Source organism: Triturus cristatus, chromosome 1_1, assembly GCF_964204655.1.
Source record: "Triturus cristatus chromosome 1_1, aTriCri1.1, whole genome shotgun sequence".
Classification (NCBI taxonomy): Eukaryota; Metazoa; Chordata; class Amphibia; order Caudata; family Salamandridae; genus Triturus; species Triturus cristatus.
This window is the reverse complement of record NC_140579.1, coordinates 1260342216-1260362936: the sequence shown is the minus strand read 5'-3', so window position 1 is coordinate 1260362936 and position 20721 is coordinate 1260342216. Positions and strand designations below refer to the sequence as shown.

The window sequence follows — 20721 nt, the reverse complement described above, 5'->3', positions numbered from 1 at the left end:
TTATCTACGCCACTGGATGAAACACTCAATAGTAATATTTGAAATCTTGGATACTTTAAATTAATACATACATAGTTAAGCTGTGTGATAAACGAATTGAAGATTATTAAATAAAAAGATTCTATGTGGATAAAGAAATACATCGGGGCATGCATTGTGATAATTTTAACTATTTCGGGGTCATGAACGATAATTTATATATATTAGATTGCAAACCTCTGGTGAGGAAAATGCCAGATAAATATCTTTAAACGTGCCCCGCCTCAATTTACACCTCCGTTCCGCTGCTGCTATTTTTATCTTGACTACTCAGACTTTTCTTCCACCTATCTAAGGGTGACCATATCGCCTGCCCAAGTTTCCTTGCGCCCCTCCCCCTGCAGGTGTAAAGCGCAGTCTCTTGATTGTAGACTCCCATGAGCCGGGCTAGCCACAATGAATAAGTAGGAGGCCCTGAATAATTCCATCTTGCGGCAATTAATAATCTTAAGACTGCTGTACACATGAATATAAAGTAATTCTCCACGGTGTTCAAGCCAGCACAGCTATCATAACCAGTTAGCATTAGTGTAGAAGATAGATTAATGCTCTTTCCAGACAGCTCCTCACAAAAGTTGGTAATCTGCTTCTTTATAGGAAGCAATCTATCACAGTCGGAAAACATGTGAACCAAGGTTGCAGGTCCTTGACCACACCTTGGGAAACTATCATCATCCCTCATACCCCAACTAAACAGTTTGGCTGGGGTGAAATAGAGGTTAAATAACGTCTTGTAGTGCTGAGCCTTGAGATTTAATGATCGGAGAATTTTACCTGCTATTGACAGGGACATATACACATCTACACCCGGGTCATGTAATTTCCCTACCCATCCTGATTCAGCTTCCTCAAGATCATCCTGAATACTTTTAAGCAAGAGGCTATAAATCTTCCTAATCCTATTGCCGCTCCCAGCTACTAACTCTACTAATGGAAGTTTCCCCCCCTAGAGTACCATCGATCCTTGACCAATAAAGTACTCGCGGATTTGAACATATTTAAAATACTGCCTGGTCTGAATTCCATACTCCTGCTATAGATCATTAAACATGCGTAGCTGACCTGCTTCAAACAGTTCACCTACCCTTGTTAAACCTAGTTGTTCCCAATGCCTACCCATCACATCATTAAAAGAATGTGGAAGATCTTGTGCATGCCACAGTGAAGTATAGTAATTTATTTTTGAAATTGTCAGAGCCTTCTGAACCTTCTTCCATACTTCCCAGGCACTATACATAACCTTTGAACAAAACTTCTTATAATAACTTGGTTTGGTCTGGCGCATGAGCACCCCCTTAGCACTCTTTCCAATTGTAAGTTCAAATATAGTCGGGATCTTGTCCTCCTCCATAACCAGACTCGACGAGGAACTGAATAGAATTGACATCCGATGAAGCAGACATGCACAGTGATATAATCAAATATTAGGAATTGCTAGCCCACCCTGAGACTGTGGAAGTGACATGTATTTTAAAGATCGTCTAATTTTCCCATATTGTCATATAAACCTTGAAAAGATCCCTTCCAGTGTTTTTAGGATTTCTAAATCTATCATAAATGGGATAGAGCAAAAGAGATATAGAATTTTCGGCATCATCGTCATTTTAAGAACATTTCTCCTACCAACTACTGACAAATGCAGTCTATCTATTCTTCTCAAATCCGCAGAGATAGACTTGATCAATGGTTCGAAATTAATTTTATTTACTGTATTAATTGCTGAGCTAATCCTTACCCACAGATATATTGCATCCTGTACACACCTTGAATCATTAAAATCTATGTTGTTCGTACAGACAATAAGAGTCTTATGTACATTTAGGGAATATCCTGATACCTGCCTAAATTCCTTTGCGATGGCAGTTGCCTCCTTAAGCGCATTAGCAGGGTCCGTTGTTAGTATGACAACATCATCTGCATATGCCAAAATCTTGGTTTCAAATCCCCTGGAGGCTACAGGTTTAATAATCTGACTACTTATAAGTTTTTCAATCAGGGGGTTTATATATAAGGCAAACAATAGAGGGGAGCAGGGACAGCCTTGTCTCGTCCCCCTTGAAATAGTAATAATATCTGATGTCTCCCCCATCATACGAAGGCGAGCCCGGGGATTAACATACATTGCCCTTATTGCCCTAACTATTCTAGACCCAAAACCTTTCTGCTCTAGCAGCCTCTATAAAACTCCCCATGCCACGCGGTCAATTGACTTTTCTGCGTCAAGAAGGATCATGGCCATCCGATCCCCCGTAGTGGCCTGGATATCAAATAATGTTAACACTCGTCTGATATGGTCGGTCGTATAAATCTTGTGTTGCCAGGGCGAAACCAGACGGCCAATGATCCTCCCCAACCTATTAGCCAATATCTTAGAATATCGTTTGTAATCTGAATTGATTAAAGATATGGGCCTGTATGGTGATGGATTATCAGGTGGTTTATTTTTTTCATGAAAGACGATGATATCCGTCTCCCTCCAAGATTCGGGTACCTGTCCACTATGTTGTATCCCTAGAAATGGATCTAAAAGTATTGGGGCTATAACCGTCTGAGTCTGCTGGTAAAACTCTAAAGGGATGCTGTCGGGCCCAGCTGCCTTCCCTGATGGAAACTCCTGTAACCCTGTTAATACCTCCTCTAACGTGAAGTCCCTATCTAGCTCCTCTTTAGTCTGACTATCAAGTTGAGGCCCTAACTCAGATTCTATGAAACTTGGTATATCTTCTTGGGCAATCCCTCCCTCTTCTTTATACAGCGACTGAAAATATTTCTGAAATAGCCTGAGAATATCCTCAGTCTCCGTGTTGTTCTGGCCCTCCTTTCTTTCTTATAACCGCTATGTGGTTTTTAACATTCTCCTCCCTAGTATGCAGCGCCAGCAATTTCCCAACTTGTTCACCAGCCTCATAAAATTTACCGTGTTGTGACGGATATATTTCTGCCTATTTTTGAGTAAGCCGACTGTTAATTTCCACTTTGAGGGAAACCATCAGCAGTTGTGTGCCTGTAGCTTCTTGCCCCTGAGCCAACAAGACTGTATGATCTTCCTCTATCCTTGCAAGCTCAGCTAGCAATCGATCATTTTCTAGGCGATTCCCCTTAATATTTCATGCAACATAGCTAATAGTTTCCCCCTTAATGCGGCTTTAAAAGTGTCCCATACCATGTTGCGGCGGGCACTATATCAAATCCTAATATATTCTATATAGAGATTATTTACCAGAAGTTTCTTATCAAATGTCCATTTGTTACATCTCTTGTTGAGGGTCTCTACCTCGATGTCGAGAATTAGCGGATTGTGAACCGAGATTACTTTCGGTATCTTTCTAACTCCAGACTTATTAATAAGTGATTTAGGTAGAAAGAAATAATCTAATCTCGTGTATTTTTTATGAGGAAAAGAATAATAGGTGAAACCTGGATCCTTAGCTCTTTTATTCCAACAGGCCGTGACTGTCAACCAAGGAAGATAAAGCCCTATACACTCTGGGCTTCCACCCCACATATTTTGTAGTGCTATCTAGGTTAATAGAAATATTAAGGTCACCACAAATAATTAATTCTATCTCGAGGTGCTCTAAAATCTCGGGGTTGCCTTGGTTTGAGCCATAAATTGCACAGATAGTGACCCCCGCATCTAGCTCAGCCACTGCCCAATGCCCCAATTCATCAGAAGCCTGTCGTTTCGCTCCCCCTATAATATTTTTTTCAAAAATCGCAACCCCCCGAATCCTTGAGGTCTGGGAAGTGCAGGCCACCATACTATAACCTCTCATATACATCATACTCCTTTTTTCCCACGCAACATGGGTTTCTTGTATGCATAAAATGTCTATATTATTTGTTCTAACAAACTTGGCCAACACTATTCTTTTATTCCAGTCATTCAATCCCCCAACGTTTATCGTACAGATATTTACTCTACCCATACTTTCCTGGGGCCCTTGCGCCATCCATATCTACCTGCATAGTCTTGTTTAACTTACTCTTTTCAAAGCATTTTCTTACTTTGTGTATCTTATATTCAAATCTGGGTATATAGTGTTTATCTTGTTTTTCACCCCACCCCTTCCTGTCACCCCAGCCTCCGCTCTGACCCCTCCTCCCCCCCTGCTTGAGGCCAACCCCTCCCCCCCTTTCCCCCTTCACCCCCCCGCCACCAACCTGGTGAAGCGCTCAGACCTTAGTCTGTGCTTGAGATGAGAGCAGCAAGACCAACCGAAGCTGCAAAACATATCCTTATATTGTATAATGCAACCTGTGATAATTGTGATAATTGTTCTACCGTGTCTTATGTTACCTAACTTAATCTGAAAGTGTTGTACCCCCACCCTGATTGTTTTACATACATCTCAATCAGTTACAGTTCAACGTTTCATCCGTTTAAGCTAGCTTAAAGAGGTAAAAAAAAATCCTTTATCATAATCCAGTTCATTTTGATCTGTCCAGACACTCCAGAAACTCTTTTGCCTTGATTTCCGAAGGAAAAAAGCGCGTCTAACCGTCCCAGTAGATTTTCAGTTGTGCTGGATTAATTAAATATGCTTGTATGTTTTTATCCTGGAAGGGCTTTATCATTTGCCTCAACCTCCACCTCCTTTCCACTGTAGCATGACAAAAGTCAGGACGCACGAAAAAGGACACCCCTCCACTTTATCTTTTTGACTCAGGCCTAGCTTTTTCTGCTATCGCCTGGCGCAGCAGAAAGTTACCAAAATATACAAGGATCGCACAGGGCTTTAAATCTTCTTTCCGTGTATACTTTGGCTTAACCCCTTCCATGCTGCGCAGATTCCGCCGCTGTGCTGACGGAATCTTGCGCGGGCGTGGTCATGACGGAACGGTTCCGTCATGAGCACAGCTCAACCGTGGCTCATGACGGAACCGTTCCGTCATGAGCACCGAAGGGGTTAAAGGGGGTACGATGTGCTCGCTGAATCTCCTGGGACCAGTTCTAATCAGATAGTTCCGGAAATGCAGATTTAAATATTTCGATTATATAGACCCTGACATCCGACCCCTCACTATCTTCCGAGACCCCCAATACGGGAAGATTATTCCTCCTCTGCTGGTTCTCGTAGTCCTCCAGCTTCCATTGAATGTCCTTCAATTGGGCGTCATGTTCTTCCGTCTTTGCTTGAGTGCCTGTCAAGTCTGACTCTGCTGTAACCACTCTGTCCTCCAGTTCAGACATACGATCCCCAATGATGTTACATGATTTGGCAAGCTTCCTGACAACCCCTTTCATCCTTCGCATAGCGGACTGCGCTTTCCAGCTGTTCTGCCGTGTCTCTTCTCTGTGCATCAGTATTGCCTGATACATGGTATCTAATGATGGGGGGACTAGATTGACTGTGTTCTTCTCTGCTAAAGAAGAGCCTGCCGATTGAGTTGATAAAGTATAGTCCCATTTGAGATCTTTGCCTCCCAGCTTTTGTGTATTAGATTTCCGTCTTTGTTTCCTGGCTGTGTGGTCTTGAGCCCTTCGCTGTCTTCCAAATCTGTTTCAAAGCTACTAAGATCAGAAGAGGAGCCATGAGCATCCTCAGACCATCCTGCTCCTTCAGAAACTGAAAAAAACCCATCGCTAGGCTCCTTATCAGGGTCTCCTTTATTCATTCTTTCCCCCTCCTCTTTGCCATGCTTCTGATGGGGTAAATGTAATCCCGCTGGTTGGTTGATTTTGCCTTTATTTTTACTTCCTTGTTTTTCTGTAATGATATCTGGCTGAGTGGGTTCTACATTTACTGACATGGATTGAGCTGCCATTTGATCTCGCCTTCTATTACATTCAGATCCCCACTGTGTGATAGATCATCGCTGTTTAAGGGCACTGCCACATCCTCCCACACTTGAACAAGGTCTACTTGAGTGTTCAGTTGTACAAAAGATGCATCTGTCTCAGTGAGCCTACCTTCAGCGATCTCGCTCACCGAAACCTCTACAGCACAGGTTTCCAAACTTTTCATGCTGGTGACACACTTTTTTGACATTCCTGCTTTAGTGACACGGTAATGCGAGCGAGCGTAGCGAGTGAGCCGGAATCACCACAGAGGTGTTCGGGGGGGTTTAAAAAATAGTGGGCAAATGGTGCATTTTCAATCAAATTGGAGAAAGCAAGAAGGTTTAATAAAGCAATTGTGAATCTGTTTTTAACAAAGACAGTGACTGGCAAAACAGGGAGTAAGGTTAGGTTTGTGCCTGAAACAAGAATATAATCATGCACACATCGACACATGCCCCAGTGATTTACAGCACAAAAAGGGCACCCCCACAGCATATGGAGTGTTGGTTTTGGCAAACGTTTCTTCCTTCTTAAATACTAAAAAGAAACATGTGAATCAAATTAGAATAATTCCCAGTTAAAAAAAACAAGGCAGTACATTAGATCAACTGTCGGTTGGGTTGTGGAGTTTTGTTTCGCCACGTTATCAAAAGAAAACCTATTTCCTGTATTGGGCCAAATATTAAGTTGCTGGTGAGCTATTATATAATAATCAACTTTAAGCATGTTGGCCTTGTTTGTCATATTCTGTCCTTTTTTTTTTTTTAGGTCCCGTCTAGGCTGCGCATGTGCTGTCTCGAACAGCATGTTTTCAATCTGTGGGCTTCAGCCTGCCCATTGCCTTACCACTTGTTTGCTCCATCGTGCTCTCATATCCGTCGTTCCCGTTAGTCCATAGCATAAAAGCGTCATGCTTCTTCCTGTGTTTGACCCTTCCCCTGAACATGGACCAAGTGCTTGCGTCCTTCCACTACTCCCGTTATAGGAGCTACTATTTTCTTTGTCTTTGAGCACTCCACACGAGTGCTGGTGTTTTCACTCACTCCATCTCCTCCCGCCCGCCCCAACCCTGTTGATTCGTTTTCTTTGTAGATCGGCTTTATTATTCACCTCACTCACCGAGCCAGCAAAATGATAAGTGATGTGTACTTACCCCTTTGAGCTCATCCACTTACGCACAGATCAAGAAAATAAATGGCCTTCCTGCTAGTTAGGAGCTTGGGCCTCAGTTTTCTAAATGCACCTGTTTTAACTAGCATATTAATAATTTCCTAAACACCGCTTCATGGTTCGTTGTAAAGGAAATGTACTATGTACCTATCTACTAACTTACACTGCAAAGATCTCTTGCCCTCGCTTTTCAGTATTAGGGCACACAGGTGAACTTCATCATTACTAAAATGAGCAATAGCTGCTACATAGCGTCAAGAGATGCACATGCATCTCTTGGCACTATGTAGTAGACCGGGCACAAGTTGAGGGTAGACTGAGTCTATCCACTCTTTTCACAGGGTGATCGCAGTCTACCCTGCTATGAGATTGGGCCCCACAGAAATATGGTAAACTTGTCTTGGTGCAATTTTTAGACACCGGGACACATTCAACAGTGCCTGCACATTGTTTGCTTTTGTTCCAAGCAGCAATGTACAGACGGGGAAGGGGCTTATCAGATTCCAGCTGGGCCTATAACAAAGGTCGAAGTTAAGGGGCCATCAGGTCTCCTTTTCTTGGAGTATCCAGGCTGGGAGCTATCAGGAGCCTCACATCTAAATGAAATGGAGGAGAAACAAAGGCACATAGCTTATCACATCACATCACACAAGAGGCAGGCATGCTTTTGACTTTGTTCAGTCCTTTTATATAAGAGATATGCATGTGTGTAGGAATGTCAGATTTGTTAGTCTGTCCCAGTATTTACACAAACAATTTAAATGCCACTATTTTGTTTTGTTTCTTTTACAGCGCTATAGTGCTACTAATCCCATTGTAGTGTCAGAGTGCTTTATACATACACATTATACATTGACAATAAATGATGTGTGTAAATCAAGGGAGTGTTACATAAGATGGGGAGAGTTACAAGGTGTAGGAGCCACATGTCCTTCTTGGCTCACTGTGCTATATTAGAAGAATTACAATGTATGAACTGCAAGTAACAAAAGGATCTCTGTGTTCAAAGCGCTAACTCACTTGCCCATTTACATACAATAAAAATCTGTCATCTGCGCGTTACATAATGTGCTTTCCAGGAGACCTATTAACCCTCAATGCTACTTTGATCCAAAACTGGGACTAGACAAAACACAAACCTCTCCAGCAAATAGTTATTTTACCATTATTATTATTCCCCGAGCTTTACTGAGCACACAAAGATCTCTGCCACAGGTGCCTTAACCCCATGATATTTTAAAATACAGACTTTGCAACCAGTTGAGTAGAACAGATTTACTGCCGCATTTCTCCTTGTTGCCAGTTTCTTTGTGGCAGGATTTAAAAAAATAAATACATGTTAAGGCCCTGATTTTGCATCGGGTTGCATAATTTTTTTGCACAACCCCGAAGCAAAATCTAATTTGTTAAATATTGTAATGAGCTCAAATGTACTTACGATAGACCTGCTAAACAAACATATAACTTTCATGTTTGGTTTCTTGTGCTACTGGCAGTGACTAATATTGATTTTTAGTTTTTGTTTTCAGCGGCAGTCATTAAAGCTGTGAGATAATTGAGAGGATTTGTTAAATAATTGATAGTTGTCATTTTGCTTTGTCGGGTTATTACCTGGTAAAAGTAATACAGTTGTTCAACTCATCGTTCAGTGGGAAAAGCCTGTTGTTTAGTTCAGCTTTTTGTAAACAGCAGTGTGCAGGGGTGAGAGTATTGCCTGAAACAGCTTGAAGCAGTAACTGCTAAAGAGCAGTGAACATGTTGCATTAGCCATGCGTTAGGGATTGTTTAATGACATGTCTTAACCAAAAGGGTTGGGGTGTTGGGTGTGTGTAAGTGAGAGAGGGACATGGAATAAGGTAGAAAAGGGCTGGTAAAAATGGCCCCATGGCCTGCGACCTCTTATTTAATTATCCTGATCAGGCCCGGCTCCAGGAATTTTTATTTGGGTGGGCCAAGGGTGCATTTGGGGGGGCCACTGCGGGATCGATTTGTCGCATATATGTCTAGGCAGGCCTGCTTCAGTGCCCTCCTTTATCTCTTCTTAGTCTTACAAGGCCCAGTAAAACGCACTCTTTTCCAAATCTCTTTCTAAATATTATCACTCTCAAAAAGTGTTTTTTCTATGAAATGTTCCTTTGATGGGAAAAGGAGGTTCCTGAGGTGGTAGTATCAGGCAACTGACACTACTCGGGCTCCCTCTGAGCGAGCCTTCAGGGAGAATCCCTCTTCATTACTACCTCCACCTGACCCCGGACTCTGCAACGCACTCCCTTACAGGCTTGATTATCCACTACTCCTCTCCAGTGCACCTTATCTCACAGCTGACCTTGGGCCCTAGCCCCATATCAGGCACCATCGGGCTCCACTTTCATTTTTCCCGGTAAAAACAATAGTAAAATCACCTTCAAACTTAAAACATTGAATAAAGCAGTAAATATAATTAGCACGCACTTTAAAGTATGTTCCACAGTAGCCTGTATGACCAGACTGCTAATTAAACAAAAACAGAAAGGCCATGACAGGGCCGGGTTTAGCGCTGATGCGAAAGTCTTTTTTGGCGCCACACTAATAACCTCTTTCTCCGTAAATACCTTTACTACCACCTTCCAACAGTGCCCCTCATCCCTCCATGGCCCCCCCATTGACCTCTTCCTCGGATTCCCTCACTGCCACACTCCACAAGTGCCCCTGATCTCCCCATAGCCCCTCCCCCTCGTGACCTCCTCCTCGGATTCCCTCACTGTCACCCTCCACCAGTGCCCCTCATCTCTCTGTAGCCCCTCCCCCTCATGACCTCCTCCTCAGACTCCCTCTCTACCACCCTCCACCAGTGCTCCTCGTCTCTCCCTAGCTCCCCCCCTCCACCCCATGACCTCTTCCTCGGATTCCCTCACTGCCGCCCTCCAACAGTGCCCCTCATTGCTCCATAGCCCCTCCCACCACCACCTCCTCCTCAGATTCCCTCGCTGCCACCCTCCAACAGTGCCCCTCATCTTTACGTAGACCCTCTCTCATATGCATTTCATTTGTTGTATAGCGCTACTCATGTCAGTGAAGTGTGTCAGTACTTTACACCACGCACACATTATACAGAGACAATGAGTCATACAAGTATGTAAATCAGTCTACAGGGAATGTCACATAAGCCAATGAGGATGACAAGGTGTATGAATCACGTCATACATACTGGTGGGCAATATATTTTAAGAGGGTTTGGTGTGGGGAAACAACTTTAGGATTTAAAGAGTATTACATGGGGGTCAGCTTTACTGATAAAAATGTATATCTGCCCAAACATACTCATTTCAGCAACATTAGAATAATGAAAGACTGAGGAAGTTCTAACTATATCACAAAACAAAAATAAGCGAAGTTCTAACTACACCATTCATGTTTGTATGCAGCTCTTTGGTGACAGTTCATTGGTCACTGTCCTATGTTAGGATTGTAACTTCTGAACTGCAAGTAGCACAAGGATCTCTGTGACAAAGGCAGTAACCCACTGAGCTTCCACATAAAATACAGTTGATCTGCATTTAAAAACTACGGACAGACAAACGATTGCCCTCCAGCAGGATCATTAATCACCAGCGTTATCTGGGCATGTTGTGTTGTCTTATTTTATCCTGCATCGGTCATGATAATGATAAAAAAATTGTTTAAATGAAGCACGCACAAAGTATGTGTCCTGCTGGTCCTGTGCACATTTTAAATCGAAAAACAAATAGTGACAAATTCTCCTACCTACTTTATTAGTCAAAGTGTGTCACAGCCTGGTGTGATAAACTGCTGCAGGGGTCGGGAAAGGTGACAGGAATAAACAAACTTCTTTTCTCCTGCACTGCATAGAAAAGGAAATATCCACGCAGCAGGACAGTCGGCAAAGGTTACCGGTGACAAACAAAGGATTTGTCCCTTTCGCCATGTGGAGATGGAGGGGTGAAAAAAAAAACAAAGCCTCGTTAATGGTCTTGTAAAGACCTGTGAAGTACCCGGGTGGGGCTGCGATAATCTCAAAGCTGTCTGTGTGTGTGGGAAGCTGTCTCAGCCTGGGCGCGCGCACACACAAACAGCTCTTTGAGCTCAATTCCGTTGCGCCCCTGCCTTTAAGCCCTCACTGCGAGGGCCAAGGCTCCTGTTGCGCGACACACCCACGAAGGTCAGGCGACACAGTAACGTGTCGCGACACATACTTTGGAAAGCTCTGCTCTACAGTCTCTTCTGCCGGAGTCTGCTGCTGGAAGGGATCCGTTCCGATTTTCACCTTCCCGTTCACCTCGAGTGCTTGCCTGCCCAATGACAGACTGCCGGTTCCTCCACTTGGCAGGATCTCTCGGGACCTCTGGAGCATGTCGATCATGGTAGAGCCGGCAGACCGCTGTTTGCCCGCAGCCCCGCCTCTTCCTCGCCTCTCGGAGTTCCCCTCTGCTTGTTGGAGCTGCAGCAGCGTCTGAGTCCGACGCCCATGTACTAAGGTTGGCTTCACGGAGTCCAGCTTTTCTGCCTCCGCCACGGTGCAGCCTCGTATCTGCCGTGTTCCCGCGGCTTCTCCTGCTTTGGGGATAGCTCCTGGATTCGTGGGAACCATCGAAGTGAAGGTTCGGGTCCGACAACAGCAGTCCGCTCGCTGTAAGTACTGACTTACAAGCTTTACTGCCAATAACCCGAGCTTTAATGGAACTGCCCAGGTGCAACAATTGCAGGATCGGGAGAGGAGCTTGGGGGGCATCAAGTTCAATAATCCGAGGTTCTATATGTCACAGGTCGTTCCTGTAGAACCAGCAGCCATTCGGTCCATGCTGCTACCGGCCTCCTAAGCAGCCGCCATCTTGCATCGCCTATCCATCCATCCCTGAGCATTCCATTCAATCAAAAATCGCTAAAATTTCTCTCTTGGAACAAGATTAAAAGCAGCCCTAAGATCTACAAAGACTGCATATAGCTTTTGTTTCAACAAGAGTACTTATTTAAATTAGAGCAGAGCAAATCTAAAAACCTGGTCGGAGGTACTTATCTTCGGGCGGAAACCAGCTTGAAGTCATGATAGAATGTGACCTGCTTCTAGTAATTGTTCAAGCATTTGAGGTGCAAAGATGTGATAATAGCTGAGAGGTACTGATAAATACAAGTTCTGAACCCCACCCTAAAGTGAGAAAGTGGATTATTATTTGAGGTGAATGTCAGACCACCACAAGTAGTAATGTCACTGGTCTAGTTAAGTCCAGTAAAGGTTTCAGTAATTTAAGCCTGAGCTCATGTCTACACCTGGTAGTTATGACACAGAACAGACAGACTTAACATAAGAAACTGCATAAAGCAGTTAGAAGTAGCAAAACTGTTAAAATTAAAAAAACACAGAACATTATAAATCCCACCCCAATTTACAAACATAAAGAATAGTTTAACAAACAATATGACTAAAATCCAATAAGGGGAACTGCAGATATGAATTTTTGGATTTGTAAAAAATATTAAAATAGTGCCAAAAAGCATTAAATGCCAACAGTTGTCATCTGGTTTCACTTGACTGATACTCAGGGGCAACTTAAGGCTCACCACAATAGAGCATGGGTTGGATACAGAAACCAGTTTCAACCCAATCTGAAGTTTTACCTTCTGATTTATGCCCTGATTATGAGTTTAGCTGTTATTTATCGCAGATGATAATAACGATACAATGGGGTACGTTATTAATTGGGTGCAATAAATAACACCTATGAGGAGTTGGTGGAAAATAGCATGTAGATTTTGGTGTTTATCCCACCAAAATCCACATGGTACAGTAACTACTGTATGATATACCCCTGTTAAATTTCAACGGGTTTGACCTGCTGGAATTTAGCGACAGTTTAGGTACTTAACGCATTTGATAACTATTGGATGCATTAAATACCTACCAACTTGCTTATGCATGGGTCTGAACATATTGACAACTTAATTAGGTCCTTAGACTCTGAAGTAGAAGTCAAAAATGCTCAGCAGATCAAGGCAGCAAGCTGTGTCCGAGAAGAGCTCCTTGAGGCCAGATAGCCATTGAATGAGGCTGGATAGCTGTCGGACAAGGTCCAAGTGAAACTGTTGATTTTTGTCACGGAAGCTTTGAGTGGTAGAAATTAAAACTTTGTGTCCAACGAAGGTTCCTCCGCAACCAGATACTTTTGATGCCTTCGACCTGTGAAGAAATCTGCATTTTGACTTAGTCACTTTTTTGGAGCTCAGATTCCTTTAGCGGGGCAAGACTGCAAAATGTAGCCAAACAGGGCTCCACAAGACCATATATATTTCACGCAAGGTCCTGATGAATCAGATTTGCTGCTTCCAACCCGAAGCTATGGCTCAGTGGCACTCACCTTTGTTGGATTGACTTGGCAAGTTTATCCTGGTCCTTGGGTGCTCTTTGGAGCCAAAAATGTTTCTAAGTACCATATTTCCCAGGATGTTAGGAGGAGTACATTTTGACACAGCCAAAGGTCCCAGAACCAAAGAATCAACACCTGACGGTCAAGACTCACTCCAGCAGAAGCCCTCACTTTGCCATTGGAATCAAGCTAGCCTTGCGGATGAGGGGTGTTATCCGGAAACCAGCTCCAGGATGCTTGTTTCTGGTCCAGGGAAGACCTGGCTTTGAGGCTCGGGCTGGACTGTTCCTATACGGAACAGAGTCAAGACTGATTTGTATACAGCTGGGTCTGAACAGGGGTGGCAAAGTGAGCTAAAGAACGATTATGGATTCAACCCAGATCTTTGACTGGGGGTGAGTGTCTGAAAAGTTTCAGCACTCCGTCCATCATCTCCTTGTGTTTGCTTTGTTTGCCCTAAGTTGGCAGGGTATGACTTGAGTTCCTTGCTCACTTTGCCACTGGATTCAAGCTAGCCTGGCTGATAAGGGGTGTTACCCCGAAACCGGTCCCAGGATGCTTGTTTCCGGACCAGGGAAGACCTGGCTTGGCAGCTCAGGCTGGACTGTTCCCATAAGGAACAGGGTCAAGACGGATTTGCATACGGCTGGGTCTGAACTGGGGTGGCAAAGTGAGCTAAAGAACAATGATGGATTCAACCCAGATCTGTGACTGGGGGTGAGTGTCTGAAAAGTTTAAGGGCTCCATCCATCATCTCGTTGTGTTTCCGGGTCCAGGGTAGGTCCAGTTGGAACCGGTTAGTTGGTCTGTTTTGGAAAAGGCCTTTTAGCAACATGTTGTGTCATTGTATCTTAACAGGAGGTCAGCAACCTGACCCTTGGAGCCTAATTATCTGTCCTGGATACAAGTGGGAGCAGGTCCAGCCTTTCGGGTTTCCTCACAGCTCTCAAGAGCAGTCATGTCCTTCTTCTGTCTTCCACCAGTCCAATAGTATTCTGAAGAGGGTTCCCAGAAGCGCCATGTTTATGCCTGACACTAGCCTGTAAATGAAGGTGACTCCTGGCTCTTACCTAATGGATGGAGAAAAAGTTCCCAGGGGTAACACTACCCATTTTTGCAGCAGTTCCTATGTGCCCAAGTCCAAACAATCCTACACTGACCCATTCTACCTTTATCTAACATGGCAGAAACCTTCTTCCCTTATGCTTAGCTCCTGTGCCCACCCCATAGGTGGAGTCAAACCGACTTTAACAATGGATTGGGCTTGTAATAAAATATTTTGTAAAAGTCTAAAAAGGAACTTTGTACCTTAGCAGAGATAACACTAATTGTAATATTATCTCCCAATGCTTTTCTATGAAACAGCTAACCCTGTTACTGTGAAAATAGCTGTTAATGGCTTTTCACTGCAAGTACATGTTTAGCATTAAACTTTTACAGGTCCTACTTTTTAAATACCATGCACACTACCTCATGGGCATTTAAGGCCCACTTAGGGTGATTTATTAATATTTAGAAGGAGGATTCATGCCTGTCAAAAAAATATTTTGTACTGTAAATCTAGCAAGCACACTGTGCGACAGTCCACTAGTGACATTTAACTCACAGGCCCTGGTTAGATTTTGTGCCGTATACTAGCGACTTATAGGTGAGTTAAATATGTCAACCTATTTAGGGATCAAAGCACATTCATTGGGGTCTGGTTCACAGAGTGTCAGTGCACAGAATGAAAAACACAGCAGTATCAGTCTAAGAAATTGGGTGATCATGCAAAAAGAGGCACTTTCCTTCATGTGCATAATGACAACAGGCCTGAGAAATGTGTGAAGGGTGGGTATGCCTATATGTTCTCTTGCAGAGAAAATTATAGGCATTGTAAATGTATACAACGGGCCCAAAGTCTGATCCTCAGCATTCCGAAAAGTTCACTTTGCTTGCCAGATTACACAACTTCTGCGTTTGTGACTCTGGTGCTTACTGGATCCCACTGTCCAGCCCTGTAACCCTTTCACTGCTGCAACAGTGTCATCGCTAGACAAAACAACAGAACACAGGTAAAGTCCTGCCGGGCCCGCACCTGTAACCATTGCAATGCAGACCGCAGGCTCAGCATTAAACAGGAGAATACAGGTGTGTTCACAGTCCTGCCTGGTCCGCCCCTGTAACTAAGGTTACCCGAGACTCTGTCGCCAACGACACAGCGATTAGGCACACTCTTTGTTTTTTACACATAAACAGTGGCATAACATAGGCCCCCGAGCCCCAGGGGGCCCCATCAGCACAGTACCCTGGCCTGTGAGCTCCTGACTGACGCCAGAAGAGGGAGAGAGGGGGAAGATAGGGGGGAAGGGGAGATGGGAAAGAGAGGGGGGATAGGGGGAGAGGGTGGGGAGAAGGGGAGAGAGGGGGGAAATGAGAGGGGAAGGAGTGAGGGGAGAGGGGGAGAGAAGGAGGATGAGGAGGGAAGAGGAAGGAGGAGAGGGGGAGAGAGGCCAAAATCTCCTTACACCACTGTAGTATATATTTGGGTCCCGGTGCGACTGCACCTGCTGCATCAATTGACTTGCTTTTAAGGTAACAGCATTTTGCATTCTGGGACTCGTAGCTTCACTCTTTTTTTCAAAACATTACAATTTTTGGGTGGTAAGGGGCATATGGCTATGAGAGAGGTCCATAGATCTTGTAGGAGAGGATATGGCATAACAGCCAGAGCTGCTGACTCTGGAAGTGGGAAACCGAGTTCCAGTCTCAGTGTCTGCTCAACATCTTGTGATTTTGACCAAATCCCTTAATCTCCAATGCCTAAGAACAAAATTAATGTGTCCTTCAGTAATGTAACTGGTGCTCATTTAAAATGCTCCAATATATTTAGGTCGAATTAGCGCTGAATAAAAGTGAAAACATAAATTACATTCAGCAACTGACAGCACATTTAAGATTCTAAGTTAGAAGGTAATGGGCATGGTTATGTTATTCCTGAATATGTACAACATCAGAAATGAAATGGAAAAACATTATTAATATTTCGCTGGTAACCTCCATGGCGACAACCACACTTTTTATGAATGTCCAAAATGGGGCAATATTTTTTTGAACTTATGTATTTTGTCTTATATAGTTGCGGTTAATTTTTTCATTGCATGGATTGCCCACAACCTGGAATACCACATTGTTTGTTGGGGGAGGGTGTGGTGTTGTCTGATGAAACATATCAGCATAATCAAAACAAGCACCAGTAACGTTGTGGTTTTAATTGAGTGCCAAAATACACCTGTAAGAAATTGGTTTATTAGTTGTGTGGTAAGTACCTACCTGAAGTAGTCATCACAGACCTTGTCATGGTGAACCACTAGAGTCACTAAATAAACCTGAGCTCAATCGCCTGGTACCTACGGCACAGAGCAGACAGGCTTAACTTAGAGGCAATGTAATAAAGTCGAAATGCAAAACAATACAAATTCTGAAATGAATTTCAAAAATCCAATAAAATCCAATGAACAAAATGACTCCGAAATGACAAAAATCCAACAAGGGGAGACGGATATAAGAATTTTTAAAGTTTTAAGTTAAATAGCGCCAAGAAGCACAAAGTGCCAATGGCAGTCAATTGTTGCAGTAGACCAGGACCTAGGAGCATTTTGATGCTGACCAAGATTGGGCACGGGTCAGATACTCCAACCAGGCTTGTCCTGGTAAAAGATTTTACCTTCTGACTTTAGTTCTTCGGTCCCCAATCCACCTCAGGAGTAGACTTCTAAAGCCCCACAGGAGCTCAGAAGAGGGGCTTAGAGGGTGACAGGCATAGGCCAGCAGGCACGTCCAGTCCTGGTATAAGAGGGAGATCAGGCCCAGTCTTCAGGGCTCTTCTCAGGTCACACAGAGCACGTCCAGTCTTCTTCTGCTCCGTTTTTTCTTTTTGTATACTTTACTGTTCTTCCAAAGGTCCCGAAAGTGTTCAGAAGTGGGTGCCTGTAGATGACAAATTTATGCTTGGTAAGATCTTGCGAGAGGGAAGGACCCATGCCAGTGCTCTATCCAAGGGAGTATAGGTTCCCGGGGCTAACCCTACCCACTTTAGGCATTTTCAAGATGGCCGAAGTCTTCTGCCATACCAAACTTGGCCTCTGAGGGTTATGTGTGTGTGTGTAGGCAATGTACTATGGTATTCCTAGTGTCCTTCCACTTCTATAACTAAACTCCAGTTGAGGTAGGTCATGTACCAACAACAACTTCAGAGACAGAAATCTGGTAGAACAAAGCTGAGGTTTCAGCAACCAGACAGTGGATACAAACAAATTGTTTTGGCATCCTGCCTCCTTCCTTTAAAGTGCGCCCTCAGTGTTATATGTAAATCCATCTGACCTGTCAAACAAGCTTTGACTCTGTAATGTCAAACAGAGGCCCACTGGTATTGGGACTGTCAGGCTGGGGGGACAAAAGAAGGACCCTGCCCAATTATCAGCTAACATTTGCCTGTGACAAGGGAGTCCTCTTTGAAGTACACCCCAAGAGTCATAATCCTTTATGGGTCCCGTAGTAGCGTGCTACTCGCCGAAAAAGCTCTTCGACGCCTCGTCAGGGGCAGTAAGCGCTATATAAATGCAATTACAATACAATTCAATACAATATGAAAACCCTCAGCAGAACTGCCAAGCAATATGTCACATTTAAGCAGGATTTGATACTTTAATGTCAAAATGATCCCCACAGTCCCAATCTGCATATTCTGTCAGGCTCAGATGGGTCATCTCTGCCCTTTCAGGCGGGCCTGTTTTTTGCTCCTGGGAGCCAGTTCACACCCCATTCACGCCTATTCAAATGATAATTACTGGCTTACAGATGTAGGAGAGCAAATTGCTGATTTAGCTCCCGGGGACTTCAAGAAGAGCAAAGGTAACTTTCTAAAAGCCACCTTTCCAAAATATGTATTACAAATTCAACTTCACTAGTGAATTAGGCTTGTAATAAATATTTTAAAAAGTCAAAAAAGTTAAATTTAGAGCTGTTTCATAGCTGGAGATAACAATTATTAAACTTAGCATTGTATTCCATTTCTTTCCTATGAAACAGCTATCCCTGCTACAATGAAAATAGTCTGTAGGGCCTTTTCACTTAAAGGACATGTTTAACATTAACATTTTACATGTCATAATTTTAAATATCAACCACCTTGCCTTATGGGTAATAAAGCTTACTTAGGGGTGACTTATACATTTTTAAAATGTAGGTTAAGGCCTGTCAAAAAGCGTTATCTTGAGAGGTCGAAAATACAGATTTAAAACTGAATAGGCAGGCTACAATGTTAGACCTTGAGGCAGGTTTTACAGGGCTACTGCAGCGGGGGGCAAATTGAGTGCTGCAGCCCACTGCCTGCATTTAATTTACAGGCCCTGGGTATACTTGGTACTATAAACTAGGGACTTAGGAGTAAATTAAATATGCAAAGCAGAAGGTTGACAATCTCATTAAGTTTAAAGGGGAGAACAAGCACTTTACTACTAGTTAGCACGTATCAGCAGTAACGTGTGTAGAGTTCCATGGACAACAAAAACAATCAAGGCAAAAATCTGAGGGAATACTATTCAAAATAAGTTAATTTCCAACAACATCAAATGAAGTCTTTACAATCATTAATAGGCACGGTTTTAGCAGTTGAATGTGTTGTAGGACCCTGAGTTGAGCCTCACTTAACTTGGGGAAAACATAGGGAGGACATAAGGTGGCACCATTCTTGGTCAATGTCAAGGCATAGAGAGAGCTAGGGGGAAGCTAGAAGGAAAGTACAGGACACACCAGCAGGCCCTTCTCTATTTGTACGTTGTTTCTTGTGATATACACAAGTGATAGTAAATCCGAGAGACTGTTAATGTGCTACAGTTCATCTTTTCGTTCACACACTTTTTTAATGAGTGTATCCCACAGGACACTTTGTATTGAGGCAACAAAAGTTAGACGATTACTTTATGGAGCAGATCTTTTTTTAGAATACATTATGTTGCTGTTATACAAAGGCTTTTTTGTTTATGTGACCATAGTATGCTCCAACACATTTCCACTGTTTCAGTAATAAAATACAGATCGCACACACCTTAGCTATAATGAAAATATACATTTTCCAAGCGTATTCATTGATGGGTCCAATAGGAAAACAAGTGCGGTAGTCAAAACATACTGAAAAAGACTGAGCAACACGCATTGTCTGAAAACAAAATTATAGAAGGAATTAGTTCCAGACCCACCTTTCAACATAAATTGCAGTTTTCTCAATGAGATGCCTTTTTAAGCCTGACAGGATGATGAAAGGTAATGTATACTGATGAGACATGAACAGATCCATAGAAAAAGTCTAAAAAGGAATGGTATCTTTTAACATGCACTCATTAAAAGCAGTAGCAGTGTGTAGATCACACTAGAAAACCGAAAAAACAGTGTTTTTGGTAATCGACAAATAGGTACCTGAGAGTGATTGTAACCGATCAATAGTTCTGCTTTGTGTATCCAGTTTGTGCGTGACTTATCATTAAGTGCTTCTTGGGGTGCTTATCAAGTTGTACATTTCCAGTTTTCAGCAGCCTGCCCCTAAACCTGTTTCTTTTTTGCACCCATGACTTACATTTTTGGTCCAATCCTGCAGCCTTTAATCACTACGATACAGTTGTCCATTAAGCATCAGAAGACCCTACTGGCTATGGAGTGGGGTCTTTTGATAGACGTAGATAGCTTTAGTTAGAACTTCCTGGGGCGTACAGCGGGGTGGGAAGCATCTAACTACTTCTATGATCAATTGAATAGGTGTGTAATTCAAAGCAGCATGTAAATAGCATTGATTGAACCTCACCATATATAATGAAAATATTATTCTCTCTTGATCTACCAACATTCCTGAATGACCTGATCCTAGTATAGAGCAAGAGGAACATAAAGTTAGGCAACTGTCAAAGCAAATAGTAAGGGTGAGATAGCAATGACGATTATGAGCTCCCCGGGTAACTCTAACTTGGCAACGCTGCATAATGAAAAGGGGTGGGTGATACGTGTTTGCTAAAGGTCTAAATGATAGTTTACAAGGGCACCATTCGTCTATAAAAGGTTGGCTCTCCAATTGCCATGTCCGTCCGAGCATGTAGTAGGAAAGAACACTCATCTCTGTCGAATGACTTTTTGCTTTAAGATACTCTTCCACAGGGTGGAATTGTGCTCGTCTTCCATACAGCCCATGTTGTTTATAGGTGGTCTGATAAAATAAGTTGATCTATATACATTGATGTCTCAGTTTCTTTTACGCATTAGCTCAATTTCTCAACTCTACCTGTATTTATCTGTTTTTGTATGCTGTGTAATGCGCTTCTTTAACTTCCTACTGATTCT

At 43.1% G+C, this 20721-nt stretch overlaps 1 long non-coding RNA gene across 1 annotated transcript in view; it reads left to right on the top strand.

Moving 5' to 3' along the window:
* The first annotated feature begins 11421 nt into the window (after positions 1 to 11421).
* LOC146871925 (uncharacterized) overlaps positions 11422 to 20721 on the top strand; it is a 28279-nt gene continuing 18979 nt past the window's right edge. The window contains exon 1 of the long non-coding RNA XR_014981215.1: positions 11422 to 11623. This is a non-coding gene — a long non-coding RNA (uncharacterized LOC146871925). The remainder of the gene's footprint in view (positions 11624 to 20721) is intronic.